This window comes from Mercenaria mercenaria, chromosome 15, assembly GCF_021730395.1.
Source record: "Mercenaria mercenaria strain notata chromosome 15, MADL_Memer_1, whole genome shotgun sequence".
In the NCBI taxonomy this organism is placed as follows: domain Eukaryota; kingdom Metazoa; phylum Mollusca; class Bivalvia; order Venerida; family Veneridae; genus Mercenaria; species Mercenaria mercenaria.
The window spans coordinates 51478427-51495651 of record NC_069375.1 but is presented as its reverse complement, the minus strand read 5'-3'; the positions used below and the strand labels follow the sequence as shown (position 1 = coordinate 51495651).

At 33.9% G+C, this 17225-nt stretch overlaps 1 long non-coding RNA gene across 1 annotated transcript; it reads right to left on the bottom strand.

The window, feature by feature from the left end:
• Positions 1-7661: 7661 nt before the first annotated feature.
• On the bottom strand, positions 7662-12290 carry LOC128548658 (uncharacterized). Its single transcript, XR_008367198.1, has 4 exons — positions 11902-12290; positions 10632-10769; positions 9853-10019; positions 7662-9360 (listed from the first exon to the last, which is right to left on the bottom strand). It is a non-coding gene; the product is annotated as an uncharacterized LOC128548658 (long non-coding RNA).
• Between the last annotated feature and the right edge of the window lie 4935 nt (positions 12291-17225).

The window sequence follows — 17225 nt, the reverse complement described above, 5'->3', positions numbered from 1 at the left end:
ATTGCAAAACCAACATGAAATGTTATTTCATCTATTATCATGAAATGGACGCGTCCTTGCGTTTGCGCGGGAATCTCGTCTATTTTTTCGGTGTAGCTGTCTAAGTCAGAAGTTGTAAATTTGTAAACCATCAACCAATAAAAACAGCGGGACTGGACAGAAATGAATGCATGCATACTTTTGATTGGCTGAAATTAATATTCAGTTTCACAAAAAAGTTCCGTTACGTTTAAATATAGTATTACGTTGATACAGTAAATACTGTCTCTAATATCGGTGGGAAGTGAGCAGTTAGCATGCAGTTGCAGCAGTTAGAGCAGTTAATTGAAAATACAACAGTGATCATGGATGACGAAATAAAATAAAAAAATAATACCAATAGTGATAGTGGTCATTTAATTTAGTATAAAGAAAGAAGACTTAGGCTATGAATTTTCGAAAAGATCATGTAATTACCTCCCCTGATATTAAGTAGGAAATAATAATTTGTACATTAGCATAGGATAGTTCCGTTTTGTGGCATGGGCACTATTTTTATATAAAACTCGTAGATAATTTTACATGCACAAATATTCAATTGTTAATTTATCATGATAGTTGAGCAAAGGAGAGATGACAGTAATAAAAATTGTACGACCAGGCAACCAACCGAGTGAGAGGGTATCAAAGTCGGACCTGAACGGATATTCGCAATTTTTCGTGGTGACGTCCAGTCCCGTAACTGTAGAAGAACCCGGGGTCCCACGGGTGGACGTTGTAGAGAGGGTAGACGGCCAACACGCTTAGGGAGTGACCATCTTGGGAAAACTCCTGTTTCCGAGCAAGGGTGGACTGATGTGTTTGGCCAGGAATGCCTCAAAACGCTATATTTGCCTCCAGCAGGTGATTGCGTGCGAGGGCGTAACCACAGTAGACCCCGGGGTCCCAGCTGGTGGCCGTTGTAGAGGGGTATGTGCATGCGGACCCGGCATAGCGGTCACCCCGGGAAAACTCTTGTTTTCTCGTAAACAAGCATCAAAGTTGGCCCTGAACGGCTATTCGTGATTTTTCTCGGTGACGTCCAGTCTCGTAACAGTAGAAGAACCCGTGGTCACAACGGGTGGGCGTTGAAAAGAGGGTAGACGGTCACCACGCTCAGGTAGTGGCCATCCTGGGTAAACTCTTATTTCCGAGCAAGGGCGGACTGATGTGTTCGGTAAGGAATGCTTCAAAACGCTTATTGCCTACAGCAGTCGATTGTGTGGGCGTAACCATAGAAGAGTCGAACCTGGTGGCCGCCGTAGATGGGGTCCCTGCATGCGGACCCGGCACAGTCGTCTTCCCGGGCAAGCTCTTGCATTCACGTAAGCGGGCATCAAAGTCGGTCCTGAACGGTTTTTCGCGACTTTTCTTTGCGATGTCCAGTCCCATAACAGTAGAAGAACCCGGAGTCCCATCGGGTGGGCGTTGTAGAGATGGAAGACGGCCACTACGACCAGGTTGTGGCCATCTTGGGAAAACTCTTGTTTCTGAGCAATGGTGGACTGATGTGTTTGGTCAGGAATTCTTCAACCCGCTTTGCCATCAGCATTTGATTGCGTGGGCGTAACCATAAAAGAACCCGGAGGTCCCACCTGGTGGCCGTTATAGAGGGGGTACGTGCATGCGGACCCGGCATAGTGGCAACCCCGGGAAAACTCTTGCTTTTTTCTCGTAAGCGGGCAGCAAATTCGGCCCTGAACGGATATTCGCAGTTTGTCTTGGCGACGTCCAGTCCCGTAACAATAGAAGAACACTGCGTCCCACCGGCTGGGCGTTGTAGATAGGGTAGACGGCCAACGCGCCCAGGGGGTAGCCATCCTGGGAAACTCTTGTTTCAGAGCAAGGGTGGACTAACGCTTTTTTGCCTCAAGCAGTTTATCATAGAAGAACCCGGGGTCCCACCTGGTGGCTGTTGTAGAGAGTGTACGTGCATGAGGACCCGGCATATAGCGGCCACCCCGGGAAAACTTGGCAAGGTAGACTGATATGTTTGGCCAGGAATGCTTCGAAACGGTGTTTTGCCTCCAGCAGTTGATTGCGTGGGCGTAACCCTAAAAGAACCCGGGGTCCCACATGATGGCCGTGATATAGGGGCTCCGTGCATCGTGCATGCGGACCCGACATAGCGGCCATCCCGGGAAAACTATTGTTTTCTAGTAAGCGGGCATCAAAGTCGGCGCTGAACGGCCATCTGCTATTTATCTTGGCGACGTCTAGTCCCGTAACAGTAGAAGAACCCGGAATCCCACCGGGTGGGCGTTTTAGAGAGGGTAAACGCCGTTGTAGAGGGTGTATATGAGTCCGTATATGCGGACCCGGCGTGGCGGCAATCCCGGGAAAACTCTTGTTTTCTTGTAAGCGGGCATCAAAGTCGGTCCTGAACGGCTATTCGCGATTTTTCTTTGCAACGTCCAGTCCAGTAACTGTAGAGGAACCCGGGATCCCGCCGGTTGGGCGTTGTAGAGAGGGTGGACGGTTATTTGCTGGTATATCTACCGAAAAGTAGCATAATTTTATCAAGAAGTAATGCATTTCTTATGTACACAACGCGCGGGAGACTGACATTGGAGTGTCGCACGGAACAGTTATACAGAAACTTCACATGGTTAAAGAGGACATTGCGAGAAAGCATGCACAGTATGAAAGAATAACTTTATTATACTTCTTTTTTCTATACTGCAATCAAACATTTTTAATACATTAAATCCCCACCAACGCCGAATATCTATTTTAGGCCACACCAAATTGAAAAGTTGTTCATCGGATATTTTTCTGAAAAACTTGAGGCGGAGAGTGAAAAAAAATTTTTTTTTTGAGAAAATCAGGAGCGAGCGAAGAGCGAAGAAATATATTTGTATATTTGTCTTATTTTGGCTGTCGGTTAACTAATGAAAACCTTAAAACAGAATATACAGCCCTTTTAGATTAAAAATAATTCGCCAGGGATATCGAGAAAACATGGGTACATTTTGGTTTGGGTACGTTTTGACCTGCAGGCGCACAACAGAGCGAACTCGTGATATAAGGTATTAACATTGGCATACAGTACAGTGTAATCAAATAATGTATATGTTTGAAAATGCTGTTAGAAAATATGTAATATACAACAATGCATAACCTTAAACCATAATTATGACTTGAATATGTACTACTACGAAAAAAAGTAACATTTTTAGCTCGACTTTTCGAAGAAAAAGTAGAGCTATTGCACTCGCGCTGGCGTCGGCGTCGGTGTGGCCGTTGGTTAAAGTTTTTGATAAAGTCAAATATCTCTGTTACTATCAAAGCTATTGACTTGAAACTTAAAAAAGTTATTTACTATCAAAGTCTACACGAGCAAAAATAATCCCCATAACTCTGTTTGAATTTTGACAGAGTTATATCCCTTTTTAACTTAGAATTTTTTGGTTAAAGTTTTTGATAAAGTCAAATATCTCTGTTACTTCAAAGCTTTTGACTTGAAACTTAAAATGGTTATTAAATATCAAAGTCTACACCAGGAGAAACAATCCCCTTAATTCTGATTTGAATTTTGACAGAGTTATGCCACTTTTTAAGGGGACGCATACTTTGAAATTAGAAAAAAGTGGGTGGGGTATGATAAAATTTCCCTGCAAAAAAGCACAAGGTTTTGGTACATGAAATGGATACTGTTTCAACTGTTATAAGTACACAAAGGATTGCTCACTAAAATAAAAATGAGAAAACTGAAACAAGAAAGTTATTGTTGAATTACATGAGACTTACTGTGTACATTCAAAGTCAACAATTTAGACTTTTTGGTGCGAAAATAATAGTGCTTCACCTTGTCCAAACATTTATCAATGTCCTACAGATTCTAATTTAAAGAAAGAATGTGAAATATGGTCACTGTCTTGCTTTTCATTTCGCATATGTAAGCTAAAATACATTATTTAGTTTGTTTACTAAGTAGTGCATAAGAAAAGATACGGTGGTCAAGGAATGCCACATTCCAAAACTAAAAGAGTATATTCCCCTTAATACATTAAACATTTATCGTTACAGAAGTCTAGTGGCTTACAATAAGGGCCTAGAAATGTTGCCATTATTAATTTTTAACTTGGTATTCATGAACTACAATGCACTTAAATATCAAAACACATTCAACAAACTTTTGAAAATGTATTGTCTTAAAAATCCCTAAAATAAGTATGAAATTTGGTTGAGAGGTCCAATCAATGTGTATATGTGCAAAAGTAACATTCTAATCTTGTTCACAAAAGTTACTAATACACAGCAGGCATGTCAATGATCAAAACTGGACGAATATACAGTTATCCTCACTTTAATGCCATTTATAATTTGTCCTTGAATTCTCCACCATACTTTTCATAATTCTGTTTGCACGAGTTGCACGAGAATGCTGTCATTCACGTAAAAAATGGGGTCAAATAAGTTGTAAATGCAATATCATCTAAACGTAATTAATTGATTATGCAGTTCAAGATAAACTTTATCTCATAACGTAACGAACATGTATAATGTTGTAACACAACTTTACTTACACTGATTTAAGTAGCAGTCGGTTTATAAGTGATTTTATTGATTTGTTATTGTTGTCAAAAAGTATAACGGAAGTGCCTCACAACTGAAGCGGAAACCAGTTTGATGCGCAAAGTAGTCCAATGTAAGTAATATTTTTTGACAAATGTCCACAGATATTAATAATTTTCTAATATTAAAGACGAATATCTGAATAGGATTCATTATTTGATAAGAAATTATAATCATCGACATGTTTTTTTGAAAATCGTACACGTGCTGACACCTAAGTTGTCTCCCGTTGTTTATTAGAGTTACCTTTCGTCCGGCGCAATAATACATTTGCAGTGAATCGCCGAGAAGTCGTGGGAAAATTAAAAACAATGTAAATAAACTAAAATTAACCACCTTTTCAAGATGAATTTCAAGTGATCGTCATTATGCATTTAACCCGCCTGACCTGTGTAGCATCTTAGATATCTGTTCTAAGGTATTCATTGTGTAGTATGTCATGTTATGCCCTTGCAATGCTAATCCCACTCTGATTTTTTTGTTTACATTTTTATCAATGAGAAATATGGCGTCCATCCCGAGCTGAAATGACGTGGCGTTAAATTTTTACATGTTTAAGCAAACCTGGTGTGTTAGAAAGAAAATCTCATCCCTTCAACATTATTTGGAACACTGTTATTGTAAAAAACCTGTTTTTTCCTTATACAAAAGCTTAATATTTTGTGTTGAATGTACTTTCACAAAGACCTCTGTTTTCCTATTACATTCATAGTACCACATCATTATCCACAAAATACTGAATATGACAGGTGTCCATCAGTATTATATCAGTTTAGGAATATGTTTTTTATTTTCCCACCATCGATTTCTTGAATATGCACCCCTTCCGCATTTCTGTATGAACTGTGAATGTAGCAATATGCGTCCCCTTAACTTAGAATTTTTTGGTTAAAGTTTTTGATAAAGTCAAATATCTCTGTTACTATCAAAGCTTTTGACTTGAAACTTAAAACGGTTATTAACTATCAAAGTTTACACCAGGAGAAACAATCCCCATAACTTTGATTTGAATTTTAACATAGTTATGCCCTTTTTTAACTTAGATTTTTTTTTGATAAAGTTTTTGATAAAGTCAAATATCTCTGTTACTATCAAAGCTTTTGACTTGAAACTTAAAATAGTTATTTACTATCAAAGTCTACTCCGCATATCTCTGATTTGAATTTTGACCGAGTTACTTAGAATGTTTTGGTTAAAGTTTTTGATATCTTTCAAAGCTATTGACTATTAAGCCCCTTTTACTGGCAAAGCTCTAATTCAGAATCAAGCACTGAGAAAAGTCGTGGGTGCTGTCTTACGGACAGCTCTTGTTCTAACTTTAAACTTACTTAACGGATTAAATTTGTTGAAACAAAGTCTCAATTAAGGTCTAAAATGGAGATTAACGTGCATTAACCTTATTCTACTCGGGGATTGGAAAATTTGAAGATCTAAACTGGTCTTAACACACCTCATAAATTAAAGTAAATTCCTTACCCCACCCACTTTCGTATACAAATGCTGATCATTTGGATAGGAAAACAGAAAACAGAAAAGTGACATGCATCAATACGTATTTACCCTTACCAAAATAATGTAGATTGATGTTATCAAATAAATTAGTATGTTTTTTCATCCAATTTTCAATGAAATAAATCCAGTTTTTGTAGCAACTCAATTTGGTAAATCATTCGAAGAAAATGGCGTAACTGCATAAGGGGAAATAACTTTAATGCAACTAAATATAAGTATCATGATATATTATAGACGATGTGTGTACGTAGTATGTATTTATTGTGATTAAAGTCCATTTTGGAACAATCTGGGACTGGAATTATACGCATTTGTACACTGTTACGTCCGTAAAAAGTAGCGCACTAACAAATTTTGGCTTGATTTATTTCAACTGGGCGAGCTCAAGCAAAAAACTAAAAAAAAATTTGTTTGTGTCTTTTTAAAAATATACAAGCGGCAAATCCGATGAACAACTTTTTAATTTGGTGAGGCTTTAGAGATATTTCTTGTTTATAGATTTTACTGTTTTTCGTTTACGAAATCAAGATTTTTTAGAATTGATAGTCTTGTCATTTTAAAGAAAACTGTGAATAATTTATTGTGCTATAACCTTGGGACACCTGGCACATTTCTATACAATCTCGCAAGGCATACGTATGTTCTTGACAACACAGAAAATGACGTCAAACGACCTTCATTTTTCCCGGAATTTATACAAATGAAAGCACACAGACTAAACTTGAAAACGAAAGTCGCATTTGTATAGGTCTACAGTCAAGGTTCACGTGCAGGCTGCCTAAAAGTATACACATGGACCTATTTTTTGATAATGAGGAATCAGTTTTTAGGTCTTTCTTACGATTAAAAATTTCTCTGTTTGAGCTTTCTATCTATAAAAATAATTTGCGCGCGTAAAAAATACAAATCTCAGAGCGGTCCGTAACGAAACAAGCGCAAAATTACGGAGGTTTTTCGAACCTCGTCAAATCGTTCTTAAGCCCCTTTTTATGTTGTCTAAAAGTCTCAGTACAAAATGTATAAACCTCGGGTTTCAGATATTTCTGTTTGAGAGCTGCTGGCCATATTTTCATAAACACGAAATAAATGTTGGTTCTACGCAAGCGTGAATGGGCCATCGGACGCTATCACGTTTTATTACGTTACAGGTGAGGAAAGGACTGAACTTCCCGAACTCTTCTCTATAGCTCAGCGGTACCATAATGGGAGATTAAAGACATTCATTGTGTGGAGGTTGGTTCTATCAAAGTGCTAAAGTTCACTAGGTATCTTTCGTAGGCCAATGAGTCATACTAATTGCCAAATGCTAAATGCCAAACATAGATGCCAAATACCTAATGTCAAATGCTTTAAAAACAAATGATATATATGTGACCACGACTGAGAAAATGGGTCCAGATGAGGAATTTTGACAATTTCAGGTTTTTGCATATTTAGAAAGTATATTCATTCAGAAATAAATCCTGAAAATTTCAGATGAAAATCTTCAAAATTGTCAATTTTATGACAGATTTTGTAGCATAGATATTAAAAATAAAAACAGTACATTTCAGTTATCCTTTCTTTCTAGTTTATTTCTCACATACTGGTAATGGTTAACAGTTCTGAAATAAATTTATCTTTTGTTACAATTGCATGATATAAGTAAGATCCCATTCTTAATACACAAAATGATAATCAATTAAAATCTACAACAATTTCTATAAAAATATTTCTAAAATTGTGTTACCATGGCAACAAATATATTAAAATCCCTTTTCTATGACAAAACCTTAAAAAAAACATGTTAGCTTGAAATAAGGATTTTAAAAAGTAAAATATTTTAAGGCATTATGTATTTACAAAAATAAACTGAAAATTTCCCATGAAAATATTAAGGATGTTTGGTTTTATGACAGTTTTTGTAACATGGGTAATAACTATAAGAATAAGACATTTCTGTCATTGTTTCTTCATAACTTGCCTTTTACCTGCTTGTAATAAATAACTATTTTGAAGTAAATGAAACATATATTACTATTGATTTTTTTTATTGTTTATGCTTATTTTAAAGTAGAATACTAGAAAGTACAGCTAATTAAAATTTTTCCATATTTTCTAGGAAAATTGTGTTACCATGGCGACATATGTTTTAAATTTCCTTTTCCTACAATAATACTGCTTATTTCAAAGAAGTATTTCTAGTAAGTTAAATATTTGAAAGTATAAGTATTCAGGAAAGAAATCTGAAAATTTCACATAAAAACTTTAAAACAGCCATGTTCTGTAACAAAAGTAGTTATGTAAGAATAAACATTTTAGTCATCCCTTTCCTCATAATCTGTTTTTTCACTGGCTAGTTATAACTTACAATACAAAAAAGTGAACATTCTTTTACCATTACATTATATACTGTAGATCACTTATTGAAATACAAATCCATAATTTCAATGAAATATAATTTGAATTATGTAACCATGGCAACATACATATTAAATTCCTTTTTCTAAAAATACTTTAATAATTAACACAACAGCTTAACTTTTGATGAAGGTTACACTGCTACAAACTCTGATGAAAAGTAGATATTTATTTCCAGCCAATACTTTAATGTTGGTAACTGAAACTACAACCTTTACTTGATGTTTAACCTTAACATATATGAACAGCAAAACAGGCTAAAGTGCTGTGTATTAAAATGTTTGAATTCAACAACAATTTCTATCTTTTACATTCACTTCCTTTTTTCAGTTCTCAGAAAAATCATCGCCAATCACAATTTCAGTTTTCAATTGAAGTGGTTTGGGACAAACAGAATCCTTTGTCTTTTCAGACAAATACTATTCTCTTACGAGTCCATACAGGTACCATTGTCAGGCTTGTGTCATTCCATGTCAATAATATTCGTTTGGCAAGGGGGAGTAGATTTAAGTAAGTTAACTGGACTGTCACTTTTAACACTAACAATCCATGTGTTTCTGCAGACATGATAAAGTGGTAATACTGGGTTATCTTCTTCAAAAGTTTAAAATATTGTGATAAGATATTTCTTCACTGGAAGAATGTGACAGGATTTAAATCATTGTTGACCAACTGTGCAGTGTTATGGCCTTTCTTTCATGACTGACACACTGTGTCAGCAATATCATGTATTATTAAAGGTCTCAGCATTCAACCTCCTCCACAGAGTCTTCTAAATTCAAAAGTGCAAGTCAGATTCAAACTTTTCATGGTCTGTGATCATTGTTGAATATTCAATCGATCTCTGATATCCTGTAACAAATAAGTAAAACATATTATTTTAAATAATTAACCTAGGAGTCTCTTTATTTAATAAAAGCAGAGTTATCACTACTTGATAGTAGATGATTCTTTAATTTCTTACAACCAATGCTCTAAAATATTGAAAACACACTGACAACAGCGTGCTGTCAGTATATAAAATGTACTTTGTTTGTAGATTTTGATTACAGCAAATAGAATGTTCTAAAAAACATTTTTTGCATTTATTGGGTTAACCCTTAACCTGCTAAATTTGTTAAATTGACTACTCCATCTTTAAATATTGAAAGTACTATTTATAGCTTATATGGGGTTCTCATAGAAAATTTGCAAAGTATCAAACACTGCAGATCATGATCAGACTGCACAGATGTGCAGGTTGATCTTGATCTGCACTGGTTGCGAAGACAGACATAGCTGCCTCACGCAGCCTAAGGGTTAAAAGTATACACTGTTTTAACAGTTATCAAAAATGGTTGTTACCTAGTAAAAGTCTCCACAGACTGTACCACAGCAAGATGTTATTTCTATTCTAGCTAGTAACATTGTCAAAATGGAATACCAATACAGGTAGTGATGTACCATGCTCACAAGTTGTCTGCCCTTAACCAACTGAGTTGCTTCAAAAACAAGAGGAAACACTTGCATTCCTGAAAAAAAAAATTAAAAGTCTTTGGTAAAAGTATCTGTTATCTTCATGTAACTCAGGAACCTTTACATTCTTCATTCTAATCTATATTCTTGGTGCAATAAAACTGGTAAAAAATTCAATCACATCACAATGTCTAAGTCAAGAATGGGTTAATTAAATTTAAAAAAAATTACATTACAAATAAACTAAATTACAATTAATCGATTTACTTTGAATACTTAATTAAAATTCCTATTATTTAGAAATATATTCTACAAGTTAATGAGATATCAACTTATACACATGTATGTACATGTTGCGTTCAGCATTCAAATCATCCATGTACTTACTGAGTGCCACAGACTTTTCTCAGGCTAATAGCCAATGTCATGAAGACTTTACACCAACTGATCCTCCTCAAAACCAGATTGTTGAAATTAAATTTCAATAATGCCAGTGTTGTCAGTTTAAGCCATTTAATAGTCATAGTACATGTACATACATTGTACAAATCATTAGTGTAGAAGTAGACTTATTTTGAATTGACTCCAACAAAACCTAGACAGAGGTATAAATAAATAATATATTGCATTAAAATTTTAATAAGAGCCATTAGCTGCATGTTACTTACCTGATTCCTCAAAGCACATCCAAAATATGTTACATTTTCTTGGGATCTTAAAGTAAACAGACCAATTTCCTGGCTGTTGTATGTTATATGAAACAGCTGTATAGTGGAATGAACCATCAAAGGAACAAGGAATATCATCTGAAAGAAGATACATTACATGTGCTGTAAACATCACTAAAATCAAAAACTTCATGAATACTAAATTAATAATGTGATTGTGAAAGGTTTCATTAACTTACCACAAAATACTATAAAAGTTATTATACTATGAAACTATTTTTTTACAGGATCATAAATTGTTTTACACACAGCAAGGCTCAAAAATTTCAAAATTAAAAAGATTTTCATTATACATGTTATATGGCATAAATTCCCACTATCAAAAAAAAATCATCCTGTTACAAAACATTCTGAATCAACAATAATAGATCAACAATAATAGAAAAAGAGAGTAGTCACCAGACAGAATTAACATGACTTATGAGACCCACAGCAAAAACAGTTACCATTTTATAAATGGAAGTGTCTAGACATCCGGTAACCAGAAACCTAGCCGGTGTTCTAGCCAACCGGTAACAGGATGCCTAGCCTGTCCAAATTTCTATCCTATAGGGGTTTTCTATGTGTCCGGTAATCAATTTTCAAATATTGTATACGCCTTGCAGGTGAATATTCAAACCTATGCCAAAAAATGATACAATAAATTTATTTCCTTACAGTATTCATATATAAAAAGATCGCCGAACAGCTAGAAAAACATTCGCGGAGAGGCTAGTCGTATTGTTGCCGGACAGCTAGAATGCAGGGTAGGCGTCCGGTTACCGGACATCTGCATATTTCCTTTTAAAATACCTTGGCTGCTATGCGAGAGGGGACTTTTCGAGAAATGATGTGACACAGGCATGCATCTATAAGTCTGCATCAAATTTATTAATTATCATTGCTACATCATGTACATGTATATTGTATTTTCCCATAATAATGCTTACTATGGACAATGAACTAATTTGATGAATCCTGGTCACCTCGAGTAAGAAGCTGCCTGCCTTCAATAATCTTTGTGATAACCCAACTGGCCATTTTATATTAAATACACAGGCATAGTGGAATCATCTGTGTTTAGTGGCCACAAGATAAATTTCATAAATTTCCCTCGGTATGTTTTGGATTCACTTCCGGGTAAAAAAAACGACTTATTTCACAGTGCTTCAGTGAAAGTTTCAAATATATTAGAGAACTTCATTAACAACTGTTTATAAACGGTACTTACCAAATCAGTAAACAGTATTACAAGTCTCAGATCCCTTCATCGTTAAACAAAAGGTAGTTAGACAAAAGTAAACATCACATGCTTCCCTGTTTTACTGTTAAAATCCGAAACCGGAAACATAGCGAAGGGGAAACAACTGATTTTCAACGAAATTATTTTTGCCTCAGGCGTAATACCACTATTTTCTTACAGGTCTGATGTCTAAATATTCTTTCTGTAGTAGGCTGTCATCAATCATGTAACAATCAGTCGTACTTAAACGGTCAAACTTTTGCTAATTAAAACATGTGTAAGAAAGCTGCGCGCGTAAACTTGGCGCAACTTTAAACGTCGTTTCTCGATATTACGTCATGCCGCATCTGGACCGGTTTTCAAAGACGACGTCACATATAACGTTCATACTTAAGGAGGTAGGTTACCTTAATATTTGTATGTGCGCATGTCCAACCGGAAGCTAACGTGACGATTTACGACGACGTTTACGACAAACTAAATGTGTTTGTATATTCATTCTGAAAACAAATCATGAACTGTCTCTGATCTGATGCTTTATGGTTTAATAATGCAAGAATAATGACTAAATTGCCACAGAAACGCTTCAAAACAATGTTGCCTTAAAATGTTGTCATTGACGTCATGACGTTACGTGTCAGTTACAGCGCAAAATTAATAGCTTTTATTTTGAAAGTACGTAATTCTTTGCATTTTCTTTATTTGAACTATTTTCAAATAACCATTATTTGCTCAAATATTTTTTATGAGTCTTTTGCTCTGAATGATAATCAATATTTTACTTCTTTTTTGTAGTTATATTAAAATGTTAAACATTCATTTGTTAAGTCAATGTGGTATATATCCTTTTCATACTGTTACACTGTATAGAAAATCGACAACTTTAAATATAACAAAGGATTAATGAAAATATCATACATACATATACGAGGACAAACGCTAGCTAATTATGTTTAAATACACATTTACTAACATGTTATTTTTCTACATTTATGTGTGATGAGATGAAATGGCTTAAATGTATATGCTGCGTTTTATTGTAATTATGAAATACACGTTCAGCATCAGCTATTTCTAACATAATTATTATGAAATATGTGTTCAGCATCATCAATATGTGAAATATACATACATTGTGTATATCTATTTATAGTACTGAAATATACGTTCATTAAAAAGTAGATATAAGACAAAACAATATATGCTGCATGAAATATAATTCCTACATCAATATAGATGTCATGTATATGTTAGATCAAAAATAACTTCAGCTTCAATATATATGACAGCTTTTATAATCAAATAGAAACTAAGCATTAATACGTATATGTCACTTGCAAATATGTTTTATTTATTGCTATGATCCGATACATTTTAGCTTCAGTATTGGCATATACATATATGTTACAATGCGCCCTCTCCATACCTTGGCAAAATCTTTCTTAATACTGAAGTATATTTATAGAATTTGTCACACAGTAAAAAAATATGTTTTTATAATATATTATTTTTTTTACAAATTCATGTATCATGATACAGTTTTAATTATTTAACGACATCAACTTTAAAAAGTCAAAGAAACACAAAAATGTTTAGTTTTTACAAATTTCGCTATAATTCAAGAAACTAATGTTAAAAATTTAATATCTTCGTCCCTTCATATCTTGGAAACAAAATTAAATTTGGTTTGACATTTGACCATATAACAGAGAAATTTATTATCTATACCTTTGTATACTTATAAATGACATTTGGACGTTGATAAAAAATATTCATCAGTAGTTTTGTTCATTTCAAATTTGGACAGAGGTTGTAAAATAAATAAAATGAGATCCTCACACTTTTTGAATTGTTGAAAGTTTAATATCTTCATAAATCAATATTGTATTAGGACGAAATTTAAAACTACCGAGGGGCGGTAGAAGGTTGAGATGTAATCATCAAACACAACTTTGTCATAAATACATGTCATATATATATATATATATATATATATATATATATATATATATATATATATATATATATATATATATATATATATATATATATATATATATGATTCATTAGATGTTATGATCAAATACAACTTCAGCATTAATACAAGTCCTTTTCATATATGCTTCATTAAATGTTATCATCAAATACAACTTCAGCATTAATACACGTCCTTTACATATATGCTTCATTAGATGTATGATCAAATACAACTTCAGCATTAATACACGTCCTTTACATATATGCTTCATTAGATGTATGATCAAATACAACTTCAGCATTAATACACGTCCTTTACATATATGCTTAATTAGATGTATGATCAAATACAACTTCAGCATTAATACACGTCCTTAACATAAATGCTTCATTAAACGTTATGATCAAATACAACAGAAGCATAAATAAATGTACGTCCTTTACATAAATGCTTCATTAACCGTTATCATCAAATACAATAGCAGCATAAATATACATTCTTTACATAAATGCTCCATTAAACGTTTAGATCAAATACAACAGCAGAATACGTCGTTTACATAAATGCTTCATTAACCGTTATCATCAAAATACAACAGCAGCATAAATATACGTTCTTTACATAAATCCTTCATTGGACGTAATGACCAAATACAACAGCAGCTTATATTTACGTCCTTTAGATAAATGCTTCATTAGATGTTATGATCAAAAACAATATCAGCATTAATATATGTTCACTTCTGGATGCACATGCCATTAAATTGCTCATGAAATTGGCCTTAATTTTTTCAAACATTTTTAACAGAGTTTTAACAGGTCACCATTAAAATTCACCTCTTACTTTTTACTATTTAATGGCATTTTCATGACCATAACTTTAATGCCATATACTAAAAAGCCATGAAATAAGTATATTAAAACCCTGGTAAAATATACCTTGTTAAAATGACTTTGAGGGCCATGAAAAACTTCTAAAAATCCCATGAAAAATTCTTAATTGGCATTAAATTAATGTGCTATTAAAAAAGGTACCCCTTAATTTCACATTATTTAGTAAATACTAAGAGGACCATTATTTTTTTTAAAACTCTGTTAATTGCTGTTTATTATTAAGAATTAATTAATGGTCTCATTAAATATGTCAGATTCAATTTTAATAAGTTTGTAATATTTTAATGGTATATCAAATTAAGGGCCATGAAAATTTACCACCAGAATTAGACATCATTAAGATATTAAGATAATCAACTTCATATTGAGATTTGCCTTATTGATTTAAACTACGTATTACTACACATGTAATAGTATCTATATATATGTTCTGTTTTGTAAAATGCTAGAAGAATATTTGATTCATTTTAGCTCACCGAAGCAATGCTCAGGTGAGTTTTTCTGATCGCTCGATGTCCGGCGTCTGTCGTCTGTCTGTCTGTCAACATTTAGCTTGTGTATGCAATAGAGGCCGTTTTATTCAACTGGTCATCATGAAATTTGGTCAGAATGATTATCTTTATGAAATCTAGACCGAGTTCGAAAATTGGTCATCTGGGATCAAAAACTAGGTCACTAGGTCAAATCAAAGAAAAACCTTGTGTATGCGATAGAGGCTATATTTTTAAACTGATCTTCATGAAATTTAGTCAAAATGATTATCTTGATAAAATCTAGACCAAGTTTGAAAAAGGGTCATCTGAGATCAAAACTAAGTCACTAGGTCAAATCCAAGAAAAATTTTGTGTTTGCGATAGAGGCTGTATTTTTCAATTAATCTTCATGAATTTTGGTCAGAATAATTACCTTGATAAAATCTAGGTCAAGTTCGAAAATGGGTCATCTGGGGTCAAAAACTAGGTCACTAGATCAAATTAAAGGAAAAGCTTGTATATGTGATAGAGGCTGTATATTTCAATTGATCTTCCTGAAATTAAGTCAAAATGATAACCTTAATAAAATCTAGGCCGAGCTTGAAAATGGGTCATCTTGGATCAAAAAGTAAGTCACTAGGTCAAATCAAAGATAAACATTGTGTATGCGATAGAGGCTGTATCTTTCGATTGATCTTCATGACATTTGGTCAGAATGATTGCCTTGATAAAATCTAGGTGAAGTTTGAATATGAGTCATCTGGGATCAACAATTAGGTCACAAGGTCAAACCAAAGAAAAACTTTGTGTATGTGATAGAGGCTATATTTTTCAATTGATCTTCCTGAAATTAAGAAAGAATTATTGCCTTGATGAAATCTAGGTCAAGTTCGAATATGGGTCATCTGGGATTAAAAACTAGGTCACTAGATCAAATAAAAGAAAAACCTTATGTATGCTATAGAGGCTGCATTTTTCAATCGATCTTCATGAAATTTTGTCAAAATGATTGCCTTGATAAAGTCTACATTAAATTTGATTATGGGTCATCTTGGGTCAAAAAGTAGGTCACTAGGTCAAATCAAAGAAAACCTTTCTGTATGCAATAGAGGCTGTATTTTTCAATTGATCTTCATGAAATTTGGTCAGAATGATTGCCTTGAAAAAATGTAGGTCAAGATCGAATATGGGTTATCTGGGTTTAAAAAGTAGGTCACTAGGTCAAATCAAGGAAAAACATTGTGTATGCAATAGGGGCTGCATTTTACATTGGATTTTCATAAAATCTAGTCGATTTTCATAAAATCTAGTCAGAATGGTTGCCTTGATGAAATCTGGGTCAAGTTCAAATATGGGTAGTCTGGGGTCAAAACCTAGGTCACTAGGTCAAATCAAAGAAAAACCTTGTGTATGCGATAGAGGCTGTATTTTTCAATTGATGTTCATGAAATTTGGACAGAATGATAGCCTTGATAAAACCTAAATCAAGTTTGAATATGGGTCATCTGGGGTCAAAAACTAGGTCACTAGATCAAATCAAAGGAAAAGCTTGTATATGCGATAGAAGCTGTATTTTTCAATTGATCTTCCTGAAATTAAGTCAAAATGATATCCTTAATGAAATCTAGCTTAAAAATGGGTCATCTTGGGTCAAAAAATAGGTCACTAGGTCAAATCAAAGAAAAACCTTGTGTATGCGATAGAGGCTGTATTTTTCAATTGATCTTTATGAAATTTAGTCATTAATGCGGACAAATGGACAGTTAAATAGCTATTTGTCCGAAATGACTGGCGCAATGTACAGTTCTTGGGACAGTGTAATAGTCGCCTTCACTCACGCAGCAAAAAATAAATCATAAAAAATAAACTGGTAATTATTTCAATGTGTTGGTGTTTTCTTTATTACCATAAAATGGTTCTTCACAAACAGTAGCAATTAATACGGTTTTAGAAACTGTTGACTTACAT